A 13,901-nucleotide genomic window follows, 5' to 3' on the forward strand; every position below is an offset into this window, starting at 1 on the left:
ATTTTATGTTATGGAGAGTGATTTCAGGTGGAGAACAAACCGAAGGTAAGATAAACTGCTGAACATGAATCTTGCTTTCAAAGAAACGCTCCTAAGTACTTCAATGAGAGGTTGCAGCCATTGTGAAGATGTAGTGATCGGCAATCCATGACTATAAATCACAGTAGAAAGAGAGAAATTCATCTATAATTCTTCACTGCTGCACTCTGTTATGGTAGTTGGGTAGTAAGGTTTAATCTCATCTCCATAACTTTGGTCCAAGGTAAGATCCACAACCAGAAAGGCCAACTATTCTGGACATGGTTCATAAGCAGGTCAGGTACGGCTAAAAAGCAGAAAGAAAAAGCACTGGGTGAGAACTGTGAATAACGAGCATTTTAAACATTAAGTAGAAATACTGTTATATCTACTAATAGGAAGAAAACTGTTATCGTTTTTCCGGGTTCACTGCAAAATCCATCAGCACATCTCTTCAGTTTTGTTTTTCCCGTTTACTTATCACAACTATATCAACTGCACAACCACGCAGGCATTCATTCACGTCGTGTATGAGCATCCCTGCACTGGCTGTACTCATCAGCTGGCTTTGCATTTCCCTTTCTGCCCGAGGGTGGAGCTGACACTCTGCTTTACACTGCAGCTCTACCTGAGAACGCTGTGCACAGGGAAGGGCAAAGACCTTTTCTGAGAGTTACAAGACAGCACCTCCTCCTTCCGTTATCCCCAACACAAACACACACAGAGAACATAGCTGTCTCCCTTCAAAATTCCAGTTTTTGCATACTTTCTGTTGGGGAATCTTCTGTTTCCGCATAAACCCTAAAGTGCCTTGTCTTTGTCCCCTTTTAAGCCCTCTTTCTTCCAAAATGATGGTGTTTTTTTTCCTGTTTCAACATCCCACTCATCTTCTGTTCTGCAGATTTCAGCAGCTGCTTTGGGATCAGCTTTTAGGCTATACCGGGCTTTCAGTTTATGAGAATGCTATTGGGCAATACAAGATAAATCTCTTATCTTTCAAATGCACTTCATTACCATCTGACTAAAATACCTTGCTTTATGCTATGCCCTCAGTTCTGTGGAATTTCATGCTACGTTAGCAGAGTCTATGCAAAGGCTGGATTTATTTTCTAAGGGAGAAGGGAGATTAAAAAAAAAAAAAAAAAGAGTTGATATTTTGATATTTAGTGTATAATGGCAGCCCTTATTCCCTACTGCTATAAATACTCTGTGCTCATTCTGTATGTGTTTTGGACAGATGTTCAACAGAAAAATGTTCAGCTGCTGTATGGTGTCACCTTGGAACATTCTGATTTCACTGTATTCATTCATATGATATATTTTGGAAAAAAAAAAACTAACATACGCATCTTTTATAAGAATAACACAAACATTGTGAATGCATTTGTGAGCACTCAGAGTTGCCACTGCAAAGACTTGTTGGTAAATCCTCATGCTGCTTCTATCTATCACGATTTACTTTGCAGCACTGTTAAAACCACTAACAAACATGTATTCTCAGTGACAAGACATTTTAAGCCCCTAACTTAACAGACAGTTTTATATAATCCTATTGCAGGGACAGAATTTCAACTGCAGCCAAGTACAATATCAAATCAATGTTCCTGGGAAGGCGTGGTGCCTAAATGTAACCCATTTTTAACTGGCTGTATCAGCTGGCCTTGGAAAAAAATATGTATGTATTACTTCTCCTTGAAAATTTTGCCACATCTTTGTTTTTCAGCTACCATGCTGTAACAATATTATTACTGTGACAACATTTACAATCATCTTTTCAGCTGCAGAGAGGAATCGGAAAAAGATAACATAAAATGGTAAAAAGGATCTTATTGATCAAAGGTAGAGTTTGTTCCCTAATACAGAGAACCTCTGTTCTGAGCAGTGCTGAAAGGACTTTCAAAACATCTTTGTATGTGATCAGTAATGTTACCTAGTTATAAAGTGGGGAAAGAAGTAAAAATCTACAAGCATTACTACATGGAATGCATCAAGCCATTACCCACAGGTACTTTGGTTTTCAGTTTTTCAGGGAAATAAATGGTGGGTTTTTTTATATAACAGATGAGCACAGCCAATTTTTAACAAATATGCCATCACTGCTGTACATCCGTACGGTGTCTTTAGGAAAGCTATAAAGACCAGACTTTCATTGTGCAGCACTGGCTTCAGTGCCTATGAGAGATGTGGATGGCCAAGAGACCCAGTAATGTGAAGACAAGGCAGTACAGTGAAATTCTGGAAGGACGTCCTGCCACACCAGCTACAAGAAACTCTCTTCCAAGATCAGCCTGCTTCCATTCAAGCACACATCCAAACCTTCCTCTCACACTCATGAAACAGATCCTCACACAACTGGCATAATTAGATCCAACTGAAGTAGATGCATCTGTAAAATCACAGTAAACTTATTACAATCCTTAATGGGTTTGACCCTTAGGCACAATTGGATCCAGTAGGTTTGCTCTACTGTAACAAACCTAGGTGAGAATATGCACATACACACACGCACGCACACAGGCTTCAGGCAAATCTCCTTGTTGAGTTCCTTTTCCTCAGGGACTCAGATAAATTCTGACCTCATGTCTGACATTTGCTGAAATTTCGATCTGAGCTGTTGCTGTCAGGAGCTCATCATTCATAATTCAGCATTGTTTAGGAACGCCTGTTCACGAGAAGGTCATGTCTGATAGACAGAGGGATGTAATAAATTTGGTCTGCAAGAAGTAATCCCTCTTGACTAGGACGAAGTGCATGAAAGAAAAGCTGAGGAGAGGAAAGAGCTTATTGATATCATTGCCTTATCTTCTTTTCCTGTGACAAGCACTCCTTAGTTATCATTAAGGAGAACCGTGACTTTGTGCGAGGTGTCAGAAGTTCCTCTCTGCTCCTGGCACCTGCTGAGAATTATCAGTGGGTAGGTTATATGATTTCTTCAGTTGTCTGTCTCTAAGTGAAAAAGGGTGATACAGAAATGTGTGTAAAGGGAAGTTTCTGCAAGGATGGCTGCAACCCTCAAAGCCAAGACAGACGACCATCTAAGAGGAAGTCACAGACATTTGCTGTTCGTGGCCCACGTTGTGCAGGATGGTGGGTAAAACCACCTCTGGAGTACACGGAATGACTGGAAACTTGAATTAATCTGGAGCAAAAAGCAAGGCTGAAGTGATAGAAAATTAAACAGCCTGGCTAGATAAAATAACAAGTGCAGAAAGAGTGTAAAAGACTGCTGGGTCCTGTGCCGAGCTAGAGTTGTCTGCAAGGGTTTCGTTAACCAAATCTTCCATCAGCCCTTTTAGTTAAGGCAAAATTTACATGTTGACCCCAGGAGAGTTCTTCCAAATCTGTTAATTGAAGCACGCTTGTCTATAATAACAATAACAATTATATACAAGCAGTTTTAAGTAGATCTCAGAAGTTTTTGTTTGATGCTGTGGTTAGTTTGTTTATTTTCCCAGAAGAAGGTTGCCACGACTAGTATTCCCCAGCAGAAGCAGAGAACCCAATTGACTTGACTAATGACTGAGGACTAATTACTGAGCTTTGTAACAGACTTCTTCAAGCCTAAAGCAGTGCTGTAAGTCACACCTTGCAGAGACAACTTCAGCTGCAATTGAAGCTCTTGGATGCACTGGCAGCTAATATTAGAGAAGTGCTTCAAGTCTACTGTAGAATTCTTCTCAAAAGTTATGCAGTATTGGTTCACCTGGACCCAAAAAGCAATCTAAAGTTTCGTTAATGGGCAAACAGTAATGAAAGCTTATTTTCTTTCTTCACAAATATAATGGAATATACAAAGAGCAAGACTTGCTACAGAGATTTTTCACTGAAGGACACAGATTAAACTAGAAAAAAATATGTATATATATTCTCTGTGCTGAAGGAAAACACAAAACAAGAAGAAGCACCCAATGAGGTTCCTGAGGAAAGGCAGCATTATGCAGAGATCTGCAGTGTTGCCCAGAAGCTGGGAACAATGTCCAGAACAACTTGTACATTCCTTTGCTGCATTTCAGTTTCACAATGCAGTCTCAGGTCACAGCAATCCTCTCACAGCTGTCAGTTAAAAATGTAATCCTTCCCATGCTGTCCAGGTTGCACGAACTCTGGATGTAAGACACCTTTATTTATGGCACTTCCCCGTGTTTGTTTTTATGAAGTTATTTATTCAAACAAGTTTAAAAACATTTCCAGGGCCACATTTTCACTCTATTTCAAGGCAAGTTCCGCCAAACGTTTGAAAGGAAATAACAGTTTTCTCTCTAGAGGAGAAACACAGAAGATGGATTGCTTTGTTTTACAGAATGTCACACTGCGATGCCTGTCATCGAGACGGCGCGTTTCACAAGTCATTAATTCAACCAGATGGTGGTGTAGAGTCTAATAGGTAACATAAGCTGGATGGGAGCACAGATATCAACAGAAGCACCCTTTTGCAGACACAACATACTTTCCAACCTTCAAGCAGTTTTCAACTGATATTTTAACATGGCTGCATAAATCATTATTTGGGCTCAGAGAGAACAAAGAGTTCCCATATGTCAGAACTGAAGGACAAGACCTGCAATTAAACAGGCATTTGGTCACGTGTTCCTTACACCAAGATTACAAGTGTGGTTGTACCACCGTAAACATGGACTGCTGAACTAGAAGGCACAAAATATAGAAAAGATAGGTAGGTGTGTAAAAAGCAGTCGTGAAAACTGATCAGGTAACACATTATTGAATGACATTCAAAAAGAAAAACAATCACCATCACAAAAATAAAATAAAATAAAATAAAAAAAGCTACTGAAACAAGCAAAGTCCTTACCTGCATTATAAGACTTTTTTTAACAGATGCAAAGATTGAAACACGTTTAGATATCCTTGCAAAATGTTTGCAAAAAAATGCATTGTGAAGTTGCACATGATCCCAGCTGAAATCTGCTCCACAAAACCATAGGTGGTCCTTTCCCCTAACTACTATGTCTAAGGTACAAAAAGTGACTACTCAAAAGGTCTGTATATTAATACTTGGCGAAGAAGTTTAGAAAAATACACTGGGAAGATAAATTTGACTGAAAAGGTTAAATAAGTGAAGTTTTATTTTTCTTCTTCTTCATGTTCTTCCATTGCAGCAGGTCAGATCTGGTTGCTCAGACAGCACAGACATCGCATTCATGAGTTTTCCAAAATAGTAGAGCTTGGAAAAAGCTTTGAAACGTAAACCACTTAACCAAAATTCATGAAGCCAGCAAGCTTTTTGATGTTAGGATACCAGGAAGCTCTGAATTGCAATGAAAGCTCTTACGATTATCATAACCACAAACTGGGAAGAAAAAAAAAATGGAGCTTGCCTTTTGGAATTGTGATCTTTTCAGAGAAGGAAATTAAAACCTTCTCTGTGAATTCTTATACAGCAGCTGGCTCTGCTTTGAAGCATATAATAGTGAAAGAAACTGTGACCCCAATAAACAGTACATAGTTTGAAGCATAGAGGGTAGATTTCTAGAAGCTGATGCTGAATTCTCCAGATACTTGCTTTCAGCTTCTGGGTTTGAACTGGTTTTAGATGTGACTTCTGTTTCCAAGCTGGAAGTATAATGTAATCAGCAACTCACAATCCTCATAGTGTCTGTTTGGTGGTAATTTTGTTGGTGTTTTATCTGGATGGCAGAACAGATCATCCCAAGGAAAGAAAAATAATGTCAAAGAGGCATTGTTACAGCATTATCAGTCGCTGGGGTGACCTTCCAATTTCTGCGATCATGATTTATAACAGCTGACACCAGAAATGGGAGAAACCTGCCCTTGGAAAGGCCTGAGCCAGGCTCAGTTCCTAAGCTGCTGGCCTCCAAAGGAGCCTTGGTGATTGAGGTGGTGTCAGGCTGAGTGCTAGCTTGAGGTTTGCAGGAGAATTTTATCTTGCAATCGCAGCTGTCATTGTTGTTTTACAATAAGTAGTGCCCAACATTGTGGTGTCCCTCTGACAGCAGTGAAACTTTTCCAGAGGATTATACCAGTAAGTACAGACCAGGATAGCAGCCATCTTTTTCTGTCTAAAGCAAATGAGAGTGTAAGTAAGCAATTATAGTAGGAAAATGTGCTCATAAAAGCAAAATTTGTGGCAAACTTGGAAGCGACTCTTCAGCAGCCAAAAGAAAAACAACTGTGCCCATGAGCAGTGATGTACTGTGGGTCCAAATGTCAAAATACTTCTCACAGCTGAAACTTGGAGGGGACACACACACACTTTTTTGCGGCTGCAGCCTGTCTTTGGAACAAATAACGTGCTGTGTTTTGGAGTTACAGTAATTATAAACATCAAACATGTTGCAATGTGTGCATTTTTTTCCTGCAGACTTTCAGAATCCATAGATGTTGAATAAGCAGAAAAAAAATCCTCAGATGGAAAGCTGGCAGAGTTGTTTTTATGTGTTGTAGTTTTAGAGAGATAATTCTTGGAGGCTGAACAGGAAACAAATGCATAAAGAAGAGTTAGGTAGATCTAGCTCTTCATATCTGCATTTCATATCTGCACAGAACTGATTTACTAAAGTGTGCTCAATTCATTGCAGTTGGACTCTTTCTGATCGTTAAATCCGGAGCACTGACAGGGGCTACTGTCTGGCAAAATTCCCATCTTAGGATTGAATTCAAGTCTTTGCTACTCTATCTTGGATACCGTGCTAATTTAGATCAATTCAGACATTGCTTATTTTCCTTCATGAGACAGATCAGAGAAGCACATGCACTTACTATCTGCTCTAATGGTGACTGTGAGTTTTTGGATGATCAACTCAAAATGTCCAATTTCAATGATTCATTTTATGATTACTCAACCTGAGAGTCAGATTTCCAGAGGGGTTAATTACTCATAACTCAAATGATTCACAGCAGCTCTAAAATATCATTATAAAACTATAGGAAGAGTGCAGTAAGCCCAGAAAAACTCAGCAAGGCTTTTCTGAACTGACTGCTTTTCTGAACTGACTGCTCATCTACCCCTCTCACAACACAAGGGTCTTGTAGACCAAATCCTACCAAATATATTATTTAACTTCATAAGGAACAGAAATATATATTACAGAATGGAGGAAGAAAAAAAAAGGGAAATTGTACAGATAAAATTTATTTGATTTTCAAAGAGCGTTCAATTCTAAGAAGGTTTTCTTTCTACTGCCAGCTAGCTTTGAAGAACGCAGCGAGACATTCAGTTTTTTTATATTTGTAGCCTATCCACTAACAAAGTTCACTTGGTTCTATCTGTTAATGTAGAGAGATTCCTCCTGGGACTGAACTGTGATCAGGTAACCATCAGAAGCACTCAAGCACTGTAAAATGGTTTACTAATCTATTCATTAATCTCAATTTTCTAGTATGAAAGGAATTAGCTCAAGCACAAGCTTATCCATTTCAAAAATAACTACCATAATGTCTGTAGACCACTGATTTATTGGCTTGTATGTTATCTCTGTAGCAGTCCCATGTTCAATTTGCAGTGACTTCCTTAAATTTCATAATTAGATTTCCACGAGCAGCATGTTTTGCCTCAGTTAGTCCATAAGCCATCTAGCTGTGCATCCCAGCGTGATTGCTGTATACTCTTCAAATGTTAGCTGGATTTTTTTAACTGTTAAAAAGAAACCATAAGGTCAGACTGACGAATTTGCACATCTTTATGTAAAAAGTGCTGCAGCAACAGTATTTATGCATATTCTAGGGTATGCTTGTACGTGTTACAATTCTGTGCCTCCAGAAATACCACGCATAGACTTGATATCCGTGGATAAAACTGGAAAGTTGAGGATGAAAATAGATTTTATGAATATTTCACTGCCTCGTATGAGACTAAGAGCTAAGATTAAAAGTGGGGCTTTTCAAAGTTTCCTAAATCCCACACATGCTGATTTTCCATTCTTTTTATGCCCTTCAATGTTCTGAAAATGTATGAAGATCCCACTACTTTTAGAAGCTATGTCAGCACTCGGGTATTTCCCTGCTTTATTACAGCTCTGCATACTTCTATCCATCCTCTGTGTGGCTTCACATTCTCTTCTCGAATTAATCAGCCTTAAGACCTTTCTGAGCCTTCAGGTGTCTTCAGCCCCACACATCTATGATAGCAGGATTCTGCAACTGGTGAATTTTTCTAGACATTATGTCAGAGAACGATCACAAGTACCTGAATGCCCTGTCATTCAGAAAGTCAGGGCTAATATAGTGATATTTTCTTGGGGAAGAGAAAGTAATATGCAATAGAGATTAAATCTGTATTTAATTTGATATCCCCTCCTTGTCATAGATATTGTTCTAGTCTCTTGCTGCTTTACTCCCACTCATTCTCATAATCTGTAAATTACTTTAGTCTGGAATGTTTCCTATGGGCTTACTGTATTTTATTGGCTGCCAATTCAGTCTTCTGATTTTGGCATTTGTATATAGCCAACATGATGAAAATTAATAATTATACCATTCAAGTAAATCTTATGAATTAAAACTGTGTCTAGCCAGCCAGAAATATCTTTGGTTGCCATTGGAGTGTACATTTTTTCGTTCTTATGTAGAATCACATGTAGTACAAAAATCGTTCCTGTATGATTACATTCCACGGACAATTATTCTGCAAAGGAAGAGAAGTACTCGAGCTGTTCCCTGTTTTAACTCTCATCTTTTAATACATTATATCTGATGGAATATTTACCCCGATTTCTTTCTTTGAAGCTCCTACTGAAGAAAATGATACAGTTCATTTTGAATAAACTTCTAAAGAAACGAAGCCAGCAAAACCACACAGCCCACTCTGAACCATGGATACCTGCAGCACACAAAGCCCATTGCTCAGCTCAAAGTGAATGAAATGCCACAGTGAAATGAGCAGGAAGGAAGGGAGGTAGGAACCTGTTGCTTCCTTGTTCAAAGCTGCACTAGAACTTCTTTTGCATGTGCCTAGCTGTGATATCCATTTTGCCTGAACCTTAATGGCCTTGTGCTCCATCAGTTTGAAGGTTTTCCATTTTCTTTAAATTCACTGCTCTGTCCTATCGCTTTTGTACTGATGATTCACCTGTTGGCCTTGGACTTTGCAGCTAAATGCTGTCAAAAAAGCCTCACTTGACAGCTCCAGAGAAAGCAAACTGATCGCAATAGCCACTGACCGTTAGCATGCTCAGACTCCAAATTTAATTGTTTGAAGATATTTGATTCTATACAGGTTTTCTGACTCAGTAGAGTGATCTAAAACATATGAAAACACAATGCCCACGTGAATTGCATTTAGCAAATACAGCAGTTGCTGTAGTTCAGCATGCAGTTGAATCCCAATCCAAGTGTGATTCCTACTGCTGGCTTCTGTTGATACTCTCACCATCATGACACCAGGCATCATGAGTTGCTGGGAAGGATTCAACAGGTTGAATCCAATTCACATCACTCTCTGATCCCCTTTTGTCTTGAGATAATGGCAGCTTTCTCTGTGACAGCTGAACCAGCCACAACTCCACATCACCCATTCCCTGAGCTCTATGTACACATCTTTACTCCACTGTGGGGCTTCACTGCTCAACCACAATCACTTTTTAAAAAAGGAGAGAGGCTCTGCACTACACTCACGGCAGTCAAGAAGTCTCATTGCAGGTATTTGGGAACCATCAGCTATGCAAGTTTTTGATAGAATGAGCTGCAGAGAAATTAATGGCAATCTGTTAGCATTTTTCACAGTCCGGCTCTTTGTATCAAGTAAACCTTTGGCAAAACTGCTGAAGCCATTAATCACTCAAAGCTTCTCATGTCAGGCTGCCTATTGGCATGGGCAATTTCATTGCAAAATCTCAAATTATTTCCTGTCAAAGAAATTTCTCCCTTAAGTATGGCCAGGGGGTGCGAGACATCAGCTGCTTGTACCATACACCTTTTTAACTGCAAGAAATAATGTCTCATTTAATTTAATGAACCACAATGTCAGTGTAACTGTTTTATTGCAGAATAGATCACATTTATGTGCATGTATTTGAAATAACATTATGACTGAGATCTGAGAAAACTTTGTGCAGGCTATTTCCACATTTCCATTTAACATAAATGATTTAGACATTGATATAACCATTACAGTATGAAACCCTTGGATTTCAGGGGGTGTTTTTGGTTGATTGTCTGGTCGGTTGAGGTTTTTTAAGGCCAAACTCAATAGCGAGCTCAGACAAATCATAATAAAAAACAACTGCATTGGGTTTCATGCCAGTCTTACTGCATTATTAAAATAACGTCTGTTTATTTGCAGGCAAGGTGACTGTAAAAAGCACTGTCTGTTTCTAGCTGTATATAATTAAGTCCATTACTTCCTGCAGGAAGTTACTGGAGCACAGGTTAGGAGCAGCCACTCAGGCCAGATCAAAATATTTGCAGAGAAACGTATTTTTCTTGGTTCTAAACTGAACCTACGTGAACCTGGAGCATGAAGTCTGACAAACAAAAAGGATCTCAGGAGGTTATCCAATGAATTCCCGCTCAAAGGCACTCATGCAAGTCCTGGAAGGCACTCATCTCACCAGTTCTCTAAGGCATTCCGTGGAGTATAACTGACTTCCCCAAGCAACTTGGCAGTGCTTCCTGCTCCTCACAACTGCAAAGCCATGCCTATGTGCACAACCTGAACCTTCCCCACCTTACTCGAGGACTGTTACATCCTGTACACCCTACACCCGAGCTTCTTCTGCAGATGTAGGAAACTCCAGCATTTCTCCATGTGACTGCAGCTGAGTTCAGCCTTCCCTTCAGAATGTGTTTGCTGAGGTTCTGAGCTCTCCCCTGTTGGACACACACCTTTCCCAAAGAGCAGTGCTCAGAAACAGGCAGCGAGCCGCTGAGCTGTGAGAACAGCAGCATCACCGCAAATGGCTCATGGTCTCCTCTCTGTGCACCTTCCCTCTCAGAACCAGTAGAGCAACGCTGCTCCATGTGTTTGTCTCAGAGTGCACCACCAGTGCAAGGCATAAATGTGCAGTGTGGACACCCCAGACTCCCAGCCACGTCTTTCGTTTTAGTAAAGCTGCTACTCACAGAGGAGGATTCAAAAGCTTGAGTCTTGTGTCCCTCACCACAAAGATGGAAAACAATCTTGGTCTTTGCTAAATGTTTCAAGTTTCAGGAAAAATTCTGGAAGGGAGAAAGCCATTGCCATATTAATTGCTAAAACAATATATTAGCACACTTTATTTTCAGAATTTCTTTTTTATTCTGGTTTTGGAATTGTTATTTGTCTGTCTCTCCAATTAGTTGGTTTTTTTTTCTGTCCTTTTTGCTTGGTAGATATTCAAGTTCTTTCCTTGTCCTGCCTGCCTAGCTAACGCTCTTTCTCCACTAACCTTCTTGCCTTTCCCTTGTCTCAGCCCTCCTGCTGCTGTTTGTGGAGAATATCGAAAGCGACAACAGCATCAGAAGAGCGTTTCACCTCCAACACGACAGCCCTGTGCTGTCAACACAAACAGAATTGTGAAAGCATTAGTGCCGAGTTTCGTTCTCTTCACGCAGCCTCTGGGTAGGTTTAACGGCTGATTTATGTAAAATTAAAGTGACAATTTAAAAGCCCCTTTGCAGGTTTCAGGCGTAAGCGAGTCATCCCTCCAGAGCAGTGTGCTGTGATAGCCCTGCACACCCAGTTCCACACTGGGCAGCTAAGAGCGTGCGTGGCAGGTTGAGTAAGGGCAGGAAGACAGAGCTGGGGGATTATGGCCATTTAATCATAAGTATCTCTTTCAGCTTCACTCAGCCATTTTCACCCGTGCAAAGAGCACCAACCCCCAGACTGAGACCAAAACATGATCCACAACTTCAGAAAAAGCTTGGAAACTGAGTCACAGCCATGTAACACGGACAGCTCTGCCATCCAGTGTCCAGTGCAAAGCATGACCAGAAGCTGCCATTTTCATATCTAAATGCAGGAAAAGGGAGGCAGGAAAAAGGAAGTGTTTCTGCCTGCTCTTGCTTGCTCCTCTGGCTTTTTGGGTGCACAACAGCAGAGAAGGGCATCTCTTGAGAAAGCCCCATGGTCTCAGCTGCACTCCCACAAAATCAAAGAGTTCCTAGGGGGGGGTTTACTTACATTGCAGCGATTTGTCTGATGTTTCCAAATCTCTCAAGGTTTCCAGGCAGAAATACTCCTCCTGTGAAGCAGTAGGAGCCCTTCCTTTGAAGAAAGCCCAAATTGCAGTAAGTAAACTCCCTAGCTCCTACCCTTTCTATGATTTAAGGGCATATTTCTGTACACATTAATGAAGATGCTTTTGCAACAAAAATAATCGTGAGCTATTTCATGTGAATATGCATTTTTATCCTAAATGCCTGCGGGTCAATTGAAACTTGAAGGCCATTTCCATAGTGAAATTACTAGTTTAAAACTGCAGCTTCTAATCAGCTGTTTCCCCACTGCCTGATGCAGACCACCAAGGTCTGTTTGCCAGCCCACGAGTTCCCTGGGCAGTCACAACAGCACACCAGGCACCACAGCTTTCAGCCAATTTCCCTTTGCCACCACATTCAAAGCGCAGCATTTGGAGGTGTGGAATAGGACCTGCTTCCCACAATCCATGCAGGTTTTATACATGTTAAACAAGCCATGTTTTATGTTTAAACTCCTGTGCCAGCCCACGCCCTGAAACTCAGCTCTGAGCTGCATAGCATGGAGCTGGCAAGCCCCAGGCTCAGCAAGGCCTAAGGCTGGGCAGGACTGTGGGGGAGCTGGGTCCAGTCCTTGCTCTGTCAGCCCCAGGGCTGATGTGGGGCCTTGGGCTGATAGGGGAGGTCAGGCAGGGCCTGTAACCGTGGCCTCCAAAGCCGGACGCAGTTCTACAGACAAGACATGGCACATCATCATTTCATTTGTAGCACAAACTGTACTTTCTCCACCCACCAAACTCACGAATTTCGCATAGCAAAAAAACTGCTTTTGCCTACACAGACCAAGGGTCAAAGGGAAACTGGCAGATGCTGCATTCAGCACTGACATTCATTACGTGCTTGCCAGGGAAACTGTCACTCATATTGATGCACCATCCAAGCACTGGAATGCTCTCCATAAGCTTCACAATCACTGACATCTCACTCTTCGCAATCATTTGTCATTCCTTGCATCCTTCTTACTTCTGCTGTTGTCCCCACCTTACAGTCAGTTGCTAGCAATCTGTGCGCAGGACCACGTCTGATGTAGTGGGTGATTCCACCTGGTTTCTTCCCAATATTGGTGTTCAGGTTTAAACCTGAGCTTGATGGCACTTGTGAGAGCTGCAAATAGGAGCAAGGAGCAGGGCTACTTTCACCCTACTGTCACTTGGATTTCTCACACGAGGAGAAAGCAGCAAGTTGCATTAGCACTTGTCCCTGACCAGCTATTATTGGAGTGCAGATCCTGACAAAGAAAACAATCCTGTTTGCTATCTTGCACCTGGAAGTCCCATCTGGTTTGAACATCTTGCATTAACTGCACCTGTATTAGCAGAAACTTCAATTATTCTGTCAAAATTGCTTTTTAAGTATGAGAAATGTGTCAGGCATGGTGTTCCAGATGACTGCATTTGCACAGATGGATCCCTTTTAACTGTTTTAAAACATTTTTTAATGATGGAAAAAAGAAACCGCATAAAGCAACTTAAAGAGTACGGCTTCCTCCAGGTTAAATTTACCCAGCTGGATCAAATAGGGAAATCCAGATCTCAATCAGCAACAGTTAAAAACATCCATCATTTCCAGAATAATAACGGGAGAGGAATTAAATGTTCGAGATGAAAAAGCATTTACTCTAGGTCTAATGAAACACAACAGATGAAAGTGTGACCTTTAGACAGCCACAACGTGAAAAAGCCAGTAATACTGGCACTTCCACAAATTCTACCAAAGAGATCCAGAACAGC

Source organism: Tympanuchus pallidicinctus, unplaced genomic scaffold (assembly GCF_026119805.1).
Source record: "Tympanuchus pallidicinctus isolate F22 unplaced genomic scaffold, pur_lepc_1.0 scaffold27, whole genome shotgun sequence".
Taxonomy (NCBI): Eukaryota; Metazoa; Chordata; class Aves; order Galliformes; family Phasianidae; genus Tympanuchus; species Tympanuchus pallidicinctus.